Here is a 15,062-nt window from a genome sequence, read left to right as displayed (position 1 = left end):
TTGTTTTCAGGCACATTGACAGAGAGGTGAGATTTCAGAAATATCCCTATGGGTTTTGTGAAAATAAAGAACTAAGTAGAGAAGAGAGACCCTCTTCACTTATCCTCTGCAGGACTCACTACAAGAGCTTGGCTGTTATTAGGCATCAGAAACCCACATGGATGAGTCCCTTCCCAGGCTTCACAGGAACTCACTCACGTATTAAGTGAATTTTCTCGTCCTTCCCTTTATAAAGCTAGCACTCCACTCCAACAGGGATAATGACATATTTCACCTGAAATGCAATGCTTATGAGAGCCTAGTTTGAAATAAAGATTATAAAAATATAATGTCTAGCAATTGCAATATCATCCATGGAGTGGAAGAGAAAGAGACAAACAGATAGATGGGCAGGCAGACAGATTTCTTAATTGAACTCTCTGCCTGGCTGTATTTCCGTAAGGCAAGAACCACAGGTGACTAACAATAAAGGACCATAAGGAAGAAGATGTAGGTTTTTAAACAAATTTAACTTATCACAGACAGGCTTTTACACTTGCATCAGCCTATAATGAAAATCCCTAAATAATTCAAAGCATTCAAATGGTCTAACATTAGCAAAGTAGTATTCTCCCCATAGGTGCTTAAAAGTAGAAAACAAAGTGGCGAACTTTTCCTCTTTTAAAATACTAATAATATTTCATTCCTCTGCTCCAGAGCACTTAATATCCTATATAAATCAATACCTACCTCACTATCTATCAACAAATGAATAATTACATTTCTGCCTATTCCCAGATGCTCTGAAACCATTTATTCTAGTCATTTAATCACAAAGCTGTTATTGCAGGGGAAATTCATGCAGACATGAATACATAAAGCCAAAAATAGAGAGCTAAGCTGAGAACTTCACCATAATAGCAGTCTCTTCCAAAGCAAGCTGCTGCTCACTTTCCCAGGAGATGTAGTAGGTATCTCTTAACTTTTCAAAACAATAACTGGTACAGTGAAGCTCAGTCAAGCAAGACAAAACTTCACTCACTTTGCTTTTCCACAGCAAACATTTGAATGCAACAGGGAGTCCTTGCTGGTCTGAACAGGAACTCTCTCTTTCCCTGTCAAAGGACCTGGGGTCCCAAAATGTCCTCTCACTGGAGCTTCCATTTGAAAGGGAATTGTATAACAAGACCCATCAGTCTCTACAGAAAAACTTGTTCATCTCAAATCAGTGCTCTTCTTTTGTGCTTTTTTGGTTGACTGTACATCTGGAAAAACTGAAAATATTCATCTTCACCTCATGGAAGTTTTGGTTTACCCACAGCAGCAGCATCACACATCCCAGTTTGTTCACTGTCCTTTTGATGCCATGTGTCTGCTGTTAGGAGACCAGAGATATGCAAGTTAGAGGCAGGGGTTGAGGGGGAAAGTGTACACTTACAGACAACACATAAGATTCAGAGGAAGAGTCTAGATTTGATGTGAGAGTGGTGTTTTCTCATTCACTGACATTAGCACAGTTATCCTCCTATACCTTGGTGAAAGCCTTGGAGATGACTAAATTAGGCTATGTCCAAGTCAAAACACTTAACAAGTATCGACTATATAAACTTCCTTCCCACCTCAATTAAATACATGCTTTCTGTCTGTGAGAAGCATCAGACAGCTTGCCAGAGTTCAGAAAGCACCGTATGTTCTCCCAGCTCCCCATCCTATGAAAACCTGTTCTTCCTTCCAGACAGGCTGGCTATGTTTACCATGTCTCTATCTTTGTTTTTGCTCACCTTCCATCCCTACGGGGAGCCCTCGAGCATGTATTTATTTGCACTTTGAACCTGTGCCTGCTTGCATGGCTGTGCTTTAGCCCAAGCTGGGACCTGATTGCTTTGGGGAGCCAGGGACGAGATTGCCTGAGCGTCAGTAAAGCTTCAGTGCCTTTGCCCACAATTTCCCCACTCACCTCAGCACACCAGATTCTCCTGCAGTTGATATCAATGAGAGGAAAAGAACCCTCCAGCAGTTCCAAGCAGCACAGACGCCCATGGGCAAGTGTAAAACAGTGTGATCAGACTAATGTGGACTGAACATAGCTTTCAACAGCAGAAATAGCAAAAAGCCTTGATGCATATTCTAATGTGTAGCATGAATGTTTCTGAATGTATAGATGGTTAGTATGCTGAATTTAGCTTTGGGAGGTGTCTTGCATCCTATAAATGCTAGGTTACAAAAAACATTGACGGATGCATGTACATATTTCTATAAATACAGATGTCTGGGTCTTTGTGAAAAATAACAGCCTAGGATGGCTGGATAGGTAGCTGACTAACTAGTTAGCTATACACGTCCTTGAACTGTAAAGAAAATAAAAAGCCTTTAAGCTATACTCATCTTTTAACACCAGCTTGACTTGTAAACCCCTAAGTACATTGGGAAGGCTGCAGCCATCTCAGGTTCTATCAGGTTTCCTTTTCACCAAGCACGTGGCCCCAGATCCTGCTCTGCAGGTCTCAAGTCTCCCAGCAGAACAGAGGATGTGGTGGGTCAATTGGGCAGCTTGGTCCTCCATTATTTGGTTTTAACTTGAGCAGCAGCAATAGAACTTTTGTGGGTATGCTTTGAATGGTAGCCAGGTAAAGAGGAACTAATGATAATTCAAGAGCCAGAAAAGGTTTGCCAACGTCTTTTTCTAGTCTCTGTGATATTCACACTAACACATATTTTTCAAGGCTGAATCGGAACACATCCTGTTTCTGTCACTCTGTATCTAGTCTGTGCTCTCCACAGCTCACCAGCAGGCCAGAGCAGACCTTGCACCCCAACAAAGACTGTTCAGACATGATATCACTCTCAAGATAGAACTGGACAAGAAGGTTCTTTCTGACCTAAACTATTTGTTAGTGCTAAGTTCAAATAAATGGATATTTGTGGCACCTCTCAATCCCAACATGGAGTGTGCCCTGCTAATTTTGAGTCATAGCGGGATACCTGTGACTCAGCAGAGAATTAAGATCCAATTTGCAAGGAAGAAATGCTCCTGAACCCGAACAGCTCAGGCGAGCTCTCTTCCCTGCTGCCATCAGTGTCCACATGGATGGAAACAGAATAAAGAATATTGTGGGCACAATTGAAGCTTCATTACTTCTCCTTGGCAGCTGCCATCTCTGCTGAGGCCAGGATACAAGACCAGGAGAGCCACCGTGGCTTTTCAAGGCCATGGTGCTGCTCCAGCTGCAGAGGACAGTTTGGCAGGGGAGACACACCTGGCCTGTTGTCAGGAGCTGGGAGTTGATCCCAGTCCAAATCCACTGTTGAGATAGCAGATCAAGACTAACCCTACTCAGAAATCACCACACTGCACAGATCTGTCTGCTCGTGGGATTTGTGCTAGCTTGATGAAAGGGTTGGCTCCTATCCTCAGCTGAACTCTCATGGTTCAAAGTTGTGCTGGTTTTTTTCTGTATCCTTTGGGGTGAAAAATGTCTTGCAGCTGCTGCTTATAATTCTTTCCCCAATGTTTCAACATTCTCCAGATGAATGTCACCCGAAGCAGTGCTCCAAGAGACTGCAATCATGATTGCCAATAGCCAACATCCAAACTAAAAATAAAAAGCCACAGCATTGCACTGAGACACAAGCAATACATCCTTTGGCAAAAATCACTGATCACTGGAAAGAAAAGGAATCGCGCCTCCAGTCCTATCTTCTGTTTGTTTAGAGAAGCTTCCACCTATAACCATCCTCTTCTGATGTCATCAAGAAATCAATATGGCTTGTAGAAAGCACTAAGTGAGCTGACCTTTTCTCCTGCCAATGTCCATGTTTAAGATCTGTGAAATTCTTGGCTGGTCAGTAAATACAGTGGAGAGAAAGACAAGACTTTTCAGTGAAACATATGTTCGCCCCTTGGAGGAACATAAGCAGTTATTACAAAATACTTATTTTTGGCCCCAGAGCTAACATACCACCCTTTTTTTCCCCCTGATGCTTTCAAAAGCCACCTTTTGTGGTGGTTCATTAGATCGAAAAGATCCCACTACTTAAAGGAAGGAAACTTAAGAAAAATGTTTTCTGGGAGAGAGCCACAGTTCCTGCCTTGCTTCCTCCCGGCAACCACAGCCCAGAAGAGAGAAAGAGCTGCCAATGACAATGTCTGCAGGAGTACTGGTGTGTGCATGAGGAAGGGGGCAGGAAGCAGAGCCCCAGGGCTTTTTCCTGTGGAGGTCAGCGCAGTGGGTGTTTTGGAGGGCACAGCAGAGCCATGCTGCAGGGGACGGAGCCACTGGCGGCACACCTCAGTACTGGGGAGCAGCAGCTCCAAGTCTTCAGGTTGTTCTGCCTGAAACCATGTGTGCCACATTGCCAGCCTGGCAGAAAGAAAGTATGACAAGCTTGCAAGGCTTCTCAATTAGCTCTCCACTAGGGCTCAAGAACTGAGACCTCAGGGTTTTGCCTAGTGTATTAAATTTTGCATATCATGCCTGAGATGGGCTATGGTATTTATTTCCCTTCTTCCTGATTAGTATTTAACACAGAAGGAGAATCTGTTCATTTGTCAGGCTGATCTTGCTCAGAACGGAGTCTAGAGACCAATCCTTTACATGCTACCAGTAGCACATACATTTTGGCGAAGTAAAAGTGTTTTGTGGCAACTGATCCACCAGTTCACTGCAGCGTTAGGGTTGATCCTAGCCCTGAATTTTGCAAACAGCAACCTCACAAGAAAAAGGCACTCTAAAAAATAACATGACACTCTTACACTTGTGAAAATAAATAAAATGCCACATCTTTGAACAGCAGTGGTGAAATATTTTGTTTGTGCTCATTTACCCCATGCCTGGGAGACATGAATTCTCAATTACTATTGCTATACAGTCTAAAATGTGAAATAAAGTGCTTCATGTGAATAATAGTAATAATTGTTTCAAACGAGGTACTAAACCCCCAGTCGAGAAAGGATAGAAAACTGCCTTTGAAATGAAAAAATGGCTCAAGAGGGAAGGAGAAAGATTCTAGCTCTTGTTTTCCATTTTCACAAGTCTCTCGAGCTCTCTTTCCCAGTCTGGGCAGTCTTGAGCAGATCATTATCCTGACATCTTGCTCCTTGGGGGAACCACAAATCCTGCCACATTCTCATTCAATTGAAAGGATCCCCGGTTAAAACCATAACACCTGGGCTGATTTGATAATTTGTGGCCCACTGTTTTTTAAGAGGTTTCAGAGCTAGAAATATGATGTCTCAGGGGAGGACTTTACTGCCAAGAGCAAGTAGCTGATATAATATTATTTGATTCAAGATCAGAAAAAATGGAGTCTAGACATTCACTTATTTTAAAAAATCAGAATTTTTACTTAGAATTTCCTCTCTGGCCTGTGAAGTGATAAGTATGAGAAATAAGTGTCTAATATCTCAAGTCAAGACTCAGTCCCATCTTCTGCTTTCTCCTTCCTCAGAGCATGGCCTCACAGGTCCATGCATTTGAAGACATGTCTCCTGGGAAAAAACTTGGTATTTACGAAGTGTAACCGCTTTACAAGGGAGCCCCTTGCATATACTGCATGTGAGAAGCACTGAGATTGCAAGTTTGCAGGTTGGCGGGCCATAGGAAACCACAGACTCAACTTTTGGTTAAAAATAAACGTGGTCATTCTCTTGAAGGTGTGGGAATATCCGTTAACTTTGCTGGCCAGATCAACACCATTGCAAGAAATAAAAGGAAATGCTGAGTCCTTCCCTACCTGCTCCCATTGGAGACAGCATCTGGATAACCCTTCCCTCCCAAGCACAGCATGTGTAGGATATGAGAAGATCCAATTTCCAAAGAAATCCTAGGGGAAAGAAATGAAAAACAATAAAAAGCAGAAGAAACTATATCAAAACTGTATGCACATCTGGCAGGTTTTGCATGCTCAGACCCAACAGAGCATTTAGACTTTTATCTATTATTTGTGCTCATAGGCTGATACAAGCAGAAAGAAATAGAAGCCTCTCTGAACCACAAACACACAGAACAAACTTGCAAGAAGCAAAATTGTTTTTATTGTCTCTAGGCCTGCTTATTTAGTGACACTGTAGGCATGTATATCATCAGTTCTGCCCCCACAAACACAGCACCTATGCTCACAGCACTGCCCCTAACCTCACAAAACAGCATCATGCTGCTGTTCCATTAACCCAGTCTACCTCTGCTGAAATTTCAGGCAAAAACACTTGGATGGACCATCCTGTGAGGCAGGGAAGCATCTCGCACAGCTAATGTGAGTTCTGGCAGACCTCTCAGCTTGGGCTATTCTGATAGGAATCAGGGGATAACACATTCTAAAAAATCAGATTTGGGTGCACAGTTTTCACAACCAAGAGGATGTTGTTCCACAAAAATAGTTTACTATATATAAATACTCCGAAATAAGAGTCTGCTCAAGATACAACTTCTGCTAATATTTTAGGCAGATTGGCTATGTCCAAATTCACACTTGCCAGACTATGTGACTAACAAATCTTAAATCTACCAGTGTTTCTAGTCATATTTTATCCTAGGACATGGTTATCAGCTCATATCTATGCCTTATTTACACTGGAATTTGAAATCATATATGCAAACATATGCTAAATACGTCGGGTAAAAACCAGGCATCAGCATACATTAAAACACCTTCATCCTGTCCTTCATCCTGCAGAACATTTAACTGCACGATGGTGCCATGGCAGCTTCTGACCTGGGAGAGCTGGGTGCTGAAGCAGCACAGGTGGGACGTGTTTCACTACAGCAGGTTTCCCCAGAGATCGCTACAGCATACCTTCAGGCTTCTTTCTCCCATAAAAGTACAATGGATGGGACAGGCTGTGCTTGTGCCCGCTTTCAGCAGGCCAGCTGAAGTGTGCAGGTTCTAGTGGCAAGAGGAGGAGCTGCCAGAGTAGCAGGAAATTCTACTTTTCCAAGTGTCTCCTAATTAGCACCATTTCTGGAGGCGGAGAACCTAATCCCAGGGTGGAGGAGTGAACTGTTTATAGAAGGGAGACATTGTCTAATCCTGGTTGGCCACTATTTCCCTGCTCTGGAATATACTTGTTACATGCTGGCACAATCAGACTCAGTATTTCTCACTCAGAAACAAATCATCTGGGGCTCAGGGAAGCACTCCTGCCCAGCTGGTGTTGTTTGATGGGGGAATTGTGCACAAACATTAATGGTTTCATATAAATACAAATACAGTTATTTGTACAGGGTAACACTGCTCTGCTTAGGAAATACATCCCTACAAATGCTCCAAATGCCTCCTCGTAATGTGTCTGCTGCCAGCAGTTTAGCCCAGCCAAACACACCTTAATGCTTGTGAGAGAGCGCGATGATCACATCTCAGAGATCACGTTTGCCTCCCTAGGCCAGGGATTAAAAACCCAGCGAGCCCATCATTCCCACACTTTTAGGGGACTGTTCCCTTTTCTCAAAGCTCTCATCCTGTCTGTCACAGATGCCATGAAGTCTGCAGGCGGGGCAGCAGGAGGTGTTTCCCATGGCCCTGTCCCACCGCTTGGAAACACCCTTGCCTTCCCCTCGTAGCTCTGAAGTAGCACAGCCCTGCTCCCTCCTGCCGATGCTGCTCTGAGCAAGGCAGCCCCAGCCCCGGGCCCTCTGACCCCACCGACAGCATCTCATGGCACCCCGCTTCCAGCGGCACCAGCGCATAAGGAAAAGTCCTTCTGTGAGGCGGAGAAAGGCTCAGGAGGTTGCAAACGTAACCAAAGGAGGTTGTGTACATCTTATCTGGGATGCCAGAATTCTGCCTTTAGGAGCGAAGCCGTATTATCAGAAAAGAGGCTATTTTCGGCTTCTTAGCTCATCCTCGGGAGCAGTGGGTGACCGGTGCTGCCGGAGCTCATTTAGGAGTCAGGAGATAGAGAGCCACAGCAAAGCAGCCGGGGATTTCTGGGAACTCGGGGTCAGCCTGCATCCGAACCCGCCTCTCTGCATGCTTCCAGCAGCAGAGCAGAGCAAGCGTCCTGGAACAAGGCAGGTGCCATTAAATTAAGATAATTTAAGCATTTTTTTGCCTAACTTGCTAAGACACTATTTTTCTTTTTCTCCCTTTTCCAGAGAAGAGAGGGAATGCAATGGGGATAAATAGACAGAAGATATTGTTTTAATATCAGGATAATTTTAACAAAATAAATTCTGCTCGAAAAGTTATATATTTTACCTTGTTTCTATGCATAGTGCACTAATAAATGCACTGTTATAGAATAATTTATTTTTGACAACAGGAAACAGCTGATAAAAGAAAGCCTCTTTTGTTTTGGGTTTACAGACCATTTCCCATTGTTTGCTTTGGCTGTCTCTCTGGTATCCGCCGGTAGAGATGAGAATGAGAGGAAAGCAAGGGTGTTGCTCAAAACACGGGACCCCCAAACGTTTTTGATCCTGTTACCCCCTTTGTAAGTGCAGCAAATAACTTTCTAAACACTTTTCTTGTAAGGTGTGAGACAGGTGTCCCAGGAGAGCCCCAGAAACTCCCTGGAAATGCATCCAAACTTCTCAGGAACACACAGGCTGGGAAGTCCATAGTCTGAAGACAGAGGGGCAAAAATAGAGAATAGCCTAATTAAACCAATATGCAATTGTTCGCATGTAATACTATGCAATCCTTTCGTGCTTGGTTGGTGACGATTTCCTAAAGGAAGGACTCCTCCATGACTGTCACACTTGTGCCACTGCCTGTCTAACCTCACTGTTCCTACCTGAAGAGTGAGTTTCCATGTATTTTGGATTGTGCATGTCCCAGTAACTCTGCTGCATGGCTGGAGGGGGCCTTGCAGATACCCCTTCACAGCATCTTGGGTAAGTAACCGTTTGCTGTGTGCTGAGGTTGTACCTCTGCCATCTGCTCCAGCATTGGTCAAACAAGGCAGCCCAGTGCCTGAGGAGCTTGGAGTCCACCACCTCAGATGGGGCTCATGAAGGTAAGGAAGAAGGATTTATTGTGATTTCTTAATTATGAGCAAAGAGGCTTTGAGAGTAAGTATTTCCTGTTTCCTTCTTACCTGAGGAGCAGCAAGACTTCTAAGTCTTGTAGTGTTAGTTTTGTTCTTTCTTTTCCTCTAGAGAACCTTCCAGAGGTCTCAGAGATGGGAAAAAGCAGGATGTTGAATCTTCTCTGCCCAATAATCCTTAGAGCCTGAAAGAAGGGCTCATGTACCCTAAGCTCTTCTGTGCTTCCTTGCCCTCAAGCAGATCCTGAAAAAGCTTTAACCTTCCCGTGAAGGCAGGAAGAACCAAAAGGTGCCGTCAAAACACTTTTGTTTTCCAGGCTTTAGGGATTTTTAATATTGTGATGCAGTGATAAAGTAACTGCACCATGTATTTAAAATTGTCTGAGATTTCCACTGTAGACCTTAAACACGGTGCTAAATAGGGCAAGCAAAAATAGCTGTTACTTTGACAAGTGCTTATTTAAAGCTTGTTTTGTCAGCAGTGCTGCCCTGGTTATGACAGGGAAGTTGTCTAGAAATTGCATAATTACCAATATTAAAGGAAAAGCAAACAGCACCACACAATTCAATAACAGAGCAGGTCACATTTGCCATGGCTGTTGCAGTGTCTATTAAGGCTGCAGCAGCTCCATCTCAATCCATGGCCTCAGGAAAATGCTCTGCTGCTGCTGCTGCTCCTTGTCTGCTCTCAGCCCAGCAGATTGCTCTGCTCTGAACACTCAGTCACAATGGAGAGTCAATAAGGATCCTATTTTCTTGCTCATCCTCATGCTGCTGAGAGAAAGCAGCATTACTGCCTTTGCTGCTCATTCTCCAAGTGTCTAGCACTGTCACCGGAATCTCAGGGGACTTAAATATTATTGGATTGGGGACTGGAGATTGAGGGGAGAAACAGCCTGAAAATATTAGGTGTTCCTTTTTGCACATAAGAAAATTTGCAACAAGTTCAGCACTGGAGCATCTATGGAACAAGGAAATATTCAGTGTTCTTTCCCTCCATCCTCTTCATCTTGCTTTGTTATTCCTCATAGTGGAAAAGAGGTGAGAGATGATGATCAGCTCAGAGATGCTTTTTTAGAGGCTTTACTTCAGACTTTGTGTTGCTTACATAGCACTCATAGTCCTTCTGACCTTCAGGGGCATTTTCAGAGAGTTTTTCCTTCTATTATCTGAGTTCAACAGGTCAATCGAAGGGCCTATCACCAGTATGTGATTGGAGTATCGGCGGTAGAAGGAAAGCAGAAGGAAACTTTGCAGCAAGCTCCACACCACCTTTTCCCCACCTCCTTCCCTCCCAAGGTTTATTGCAAGCACCAGAGCAGGTTTCTCCCCACCAAGGCATGTTACACGTGTCCCACTTATCTGAGTTCGCACTGAGCTTGGTATCAATGTGCTCTGCACTTTGATCCAGCTCATTTGCTTTCAGGAAAAAACATAGGGAAACTGAGCATCAAGCTTGGGCCTGTTAGTGAGGATCCTCTCTCTCAGTGCTGCTTGCCCAGTATTTTGCCTGGGAAGAGCAAAACCAGGCACCCTGGAAGTGAAAGCTTTGCATCTAACATCCACCAGTGAAAAACCTGCTTTAAGTGACTTAGCACCACATCCAGATGCAGTGGCAAGAGCAAATGTGCCATCCCATAGTCAGACTCCTAAGACACCATGTAATCCTCTCCCTTCTTGTAACCTGCTGCCTCATGGGCTGCATGTTTTTATTTTCCAGCCACAGGAGCACTTGGGGTGATGACCCTACAGACAAGGACTTTCTTTGCAATACAGTCTTCATTAATTTTAACAGCGCAGACACCCTCTGTACTACACGAGCATGGGGACTTAGGGAAAAAAAATTAACATCATCATTTAATTAAAGATGGATCATAATAAAAAATCTTCTCAAAGGGACTGGTGGGGTATTATGAAGAAAACCTTAATTGTGAAATTCTTCCTATTTGACTTTGAGTCTCTGATTTTTCAATCGCAATACAATCATTTTAATAGTTTTGGTATGTAATTTCCTGTTTAAAAAATTTAGGAAAGACTGAAGTGCTATCTTCAGCTTCATTTACACCTATACATGCCATCAGTAGTTGGAATATTTTCTATTCAAGACTTTTCTCATTTGACCTAAAGTATTAACTGGCTGCAATAACAGGTCACATTCTAGCCTGCTCATTGCAGGCTAAATATCAGGGGAGTTAGGCTAAAATACACTCCTCTGTGGTGAGCATGTGCAAAATAGCGATGCTAGAAATCAAATTTTAGTAAATTTAAAGTAAATGTTCTTTCAGTGACATTATAATGGTACTAGACTTTCAATTCCTGCTTCAAATGAAGGGCACTGCCAATGCTTTCTAAAGATAAAGTTGCCTGCTTTTTCTTTTCCCATGGGTGAAAATCTTTTTCTTTCATTATGTTTGGGAGAACTGAAATGTTTCAGCTGAAACTACCTATATATGAAAATCCAAAAAAACACCCAAACAAACAAAACAAACCCCAACAACAACAACAACAAAACAAATAAAAACCAGAACTGAACCAACCAAACAAACAAAGCAGCCAATAAACCATGTTTCAGAAGACATGCTGAACAGTCAAACCTTAACAAAAGTTACACAAAACTGAAAAAAGGACCTTCTCATCCGAAGCACTGTATGCCTTTAATAATCCATAATGATCCCTGGTTGCTGTTGGTGTACCTTGGCAGGCAGAGGATCATCATCCTCACTTCTTTCAGCAAAGCCCTTTAGACCTACTAGTGAAAATGAACAAACTGTCATCATCACCAGTCTCACTGATAGTGGTTATTAATACCATCTGGAAGAAAACCAGGGCTTTGTTCACACACAGGATTTCCTAACAATGAACCTGTGTACGACATCCCATACGTAAGATCAGAGCTTCCCCTTGCTCCTGGGCCGACAACCACGTTGCAGTGCAGGCTCTGCCCCACAAGCAGCACTTGCTGGGCAGCTGAAGGTGCTGTAAAAGGTGCTTCAGCTCTGTCATGCCAGGCACACAGGTAGGGCTCAACCCTCCTACTGCTCTGAGTACCCCTTCGGTGCTGGATACAGACAGGAGGGAACCAGGCCCCTCTGCCTCTGCTGGCATCCTGCAAATGGATACCATTGAAGATGTAAAATGCTGCCACTTGCACTTCTCTAGTAAAGAGGCATAAAAGCAGATGCAAATAATACTTTATTTTTTTGGCACAACGAACCTGGAGAGCAAACAGTCACTTGTATATAAATTATTAACAAACGTTTCCAACCAAAGCGATTCACGCATTTTTATTTTTGTGGCTACACAGATCCCTAGTTTTCTTTACGGTGCTTTTAAATTCAACAAAACAGAGGAAAGCTGCTCAAGTTCAAAGTTCTTGGTGGTATTGTCAGTTTATTTCCATGAATCTGGACGTTGAATATTATGAAACAGCTCAGGAATGCTGGACATAAAGGGAGATTTCCTTTTTCCCCCTTCAGCTGAAATATCTTTTGGCAATAAATCCCCACCGGAAATGTGCTTTCCCTGATTCCCCAGCTTAATTAGCTCAAACAATGTAAGATATGTAACACTGACCACCATGGGAAACCTGATAACAAAGAGCAGTGATACAATACTAGCCTTTCAAACAGATGCAGCCAGTAGCCTGCTAAGACAAAAGTGGATTCAGTGTGGTATCAAGCCTTTTCTTCCTTCTCTGCTGCAGGAGACACCAGCACTACTGTGAGACAAGTTAATCTTTGCCATGTTTTTCCCCAGTAATGATCTAAAATTGCCAATTCCTCTGTAGCATGCAGGTCACACACTAGTATTTTCATCAAGTAAGAGACAGCAACTAATGCTACAGCTCCTTGGCACTCAGGATGCATTTGCTGATAATACCATAGGGAAAACCATGAGAAAACTGACCCCAAAACTGGCTGCTCAAGCGGAAACAAACAGAGCTCCTGGTTGGGCATGACTGTGTGCCCTTACACGCTCCTCTCTGAGAGAGCTGAGGCTGCAGGTTCCTCTGGATTTCTTAGTTGGGCTGTATCCTCAGCAGCCTAGCCCCCTGTCCTTGCTGGGCACTCAGTCCTACCCCTGCATCATCCTTCAGCAATGGTTTGTGCAATGAACAGTAAGCAAGAAGGATGTGCTGACTCAGGCTGCGAATATCCTTCCTCCTTGAAGTGCTTTTCCTCACTGCTTTACTGCTAATGGAGTGAGTTCTCCAGGACCAACCCCTGCCCAGGGCTGGGGTACTGCAACAGTTTCAATGCTGAAGGAAAAGTGGAAGATCAGGAGCATGAGCAGTGGGCGAGCAAGGATGATGGCACTGCAAAGAGAAAAAGTTCTGCACAGGCAGAATTGGCACCCCACCTAGGTCAGAATAAAACTGATGGACAGTTTGGCTCTGGATTGGTGCCCACAGCGTGGATGGTCCCAGCTTATGGTAAAGTTGTTCTCCACAGTATCGTTAAAGATACCAGAGGAGAAAAATTGCAGCAGGCTTTTGCCTATTTTTTCATTTATAGTTTATAATTTTTTAGTTCAGACATATAGATTTATTTTCTCTTGTACTTGAGTCTTACCACTTCTGCTCCCCAAAAATACTCAGTGGACACGAGAGAACTGGCAGTATTATAATGTCACAGAGACACATATACACAAGTGCAGCAAACATAGGAGCAGGGATTTCTTAATCAGAGTGGTTCTATTTGCTGGTTTTTTTTTTTTTTTTTTTTTTTTGCTTGTTTGTTTGTTTTATCATTAGCTGTGTAACTCAAATGCCTTCCAGGAGAACTGTGAAATGACTTTGGTTAGTTCCACCCAGCAGAGCTCTATTGACTCAGTAGTGTCTATCAGGGACACGAAACCAGTCAGGAGCCAGTCACCATCCATGCTTGATGCTCCAGGGCCAGATACACCAGCAGGACTGTGCTTTACTGGCCCAACTTGTTTCACTTGTACACAGGTCCAGAGCTGCACTGCTGCTGAACATGTGTGCCCTACCAAGGTAGCCCTTCCCATACACACCTAGTTCTTCTGAACAGTTGAGAAACTCTAAATCCAGAATGATTCCTTCAGGAGAGCTTCTAGACAAAACAAATGAAGGGTAAATCCAGTGCAGGGCCTAGTGGCTTGCATATTCCTAGTACAGTATCAAATGGAGTTAAGAAAGCCCAACAGCCACCTCTTGATCTTCTTCTTTGTTGTGAGAGCCAAAGGTCACAGGCACACTTTTCTTCTGTGGGTTGCCTTTGAAGTGGAGGTGTCATCAGTGCTCTGCAGGGCCCCACACGGAAGGTCCCATTTGATCCGAGTCTGTAGGTCGCTGGTCCTTTTTGGCTTCTCTGGTTATCACCTTTGTTTCACAAAGCCAGTTGCAATCTGACTGATCTGTTAAACAAATTAGATTCATCCCTCTGGCTCTGCTAAAACTCAAGTGTAGCCCTCAGCTGGGTAAAGCACAGACACTCCAGCTTTATTTATATTAATGTAATTAGAGATAGACCTATATTGTAATGGTGAACTTGCACTGTAGGCAGAATAAACAAATGCCTCTTTGGTGATCAGTGCATCATGGAGTTTTTTTAATTATAGCCTGCATGCTCACTCTAGACCATACCTAGAAAATGTGGCACTCTTAATTGTCAGAGACAGTAAGTGTTGCTCATTTTCCAATATATCAAAGTGAGAGAGTCTACAGAGTATGAAATTATTTTATATGCCAGGCATGCAAATATTTCATGCAGCTATTATTAAATCTCAGTCCCACAAAAGTCATTGGTAAAATTGCCAGTAACCAGGAGATATAGCACTTTGGTCTAGGACACTATGTTTGCACATGTAGTGAACAAATGGGAGAAGCTTAAGGCAAGGAAAAGTAATATTAGGAATGCACAGGAGATCAAAAAATCTACCATGTCAATAGTGAGTTCTGGGCAGCCACACATGGCCTGCATCTTGTTCTCCAAATTAGTCCCATACATGACTGCAGCCTCGTAAAGAAGATCCCACTTATAAAGAAGATCCCACTTCATGAAGTCTTATTAGATACTGTTTACTAGGCACAGCTGTGCCTAATTTCTGCCTATATGGCCCTTGGTTTCAGCAGAGA

General features: G+C 43.3%; 1 long non-coding RNA gene across 3 annotated transcripts in view; it reads right to left on the bottom strand.

Moving 5' to 3' along the window:
• LOC117005992 overlaps positions 1-15,062 on the bottom strand; it is a 109,415-nt gene that overhangs the window by 67,489 nt on the left and 26,864 nt on the right. For all 3 annotated transcript variants that reach the window (XR_004419935.1, XR_004419933.1, XR_004419936.1), the window contains exon 2: positions 5,713-5,802. This is a non-coding gene — a long non-coding RNA (uncharacterized LOC117005992). The remainder of the gene's footprint in view (positions 1-5,712; positions 5,803-15,062) is intronic.

This window comes from Catharus ustulatus, chromosome 1, assembly GCF_009819885.2.
Source record: "Catharus ustulatus isolate bCatUst1 chromosome 1, bCatUst1.pri.v2, whole genome shotgun sequence".
Classification (NCBI taxonomy): domain Eukaryota; kingdom Metazoa; phylum Chordata; class Aves; order Passeriformes; family Turdidae; genus Catharus; species Catharus ustulatus.
The sequence above is the reverse complement of the archived record's forward strand: the minus strand, read 5'-3'. Positions and strand labels throughout refer to the sequence as shown.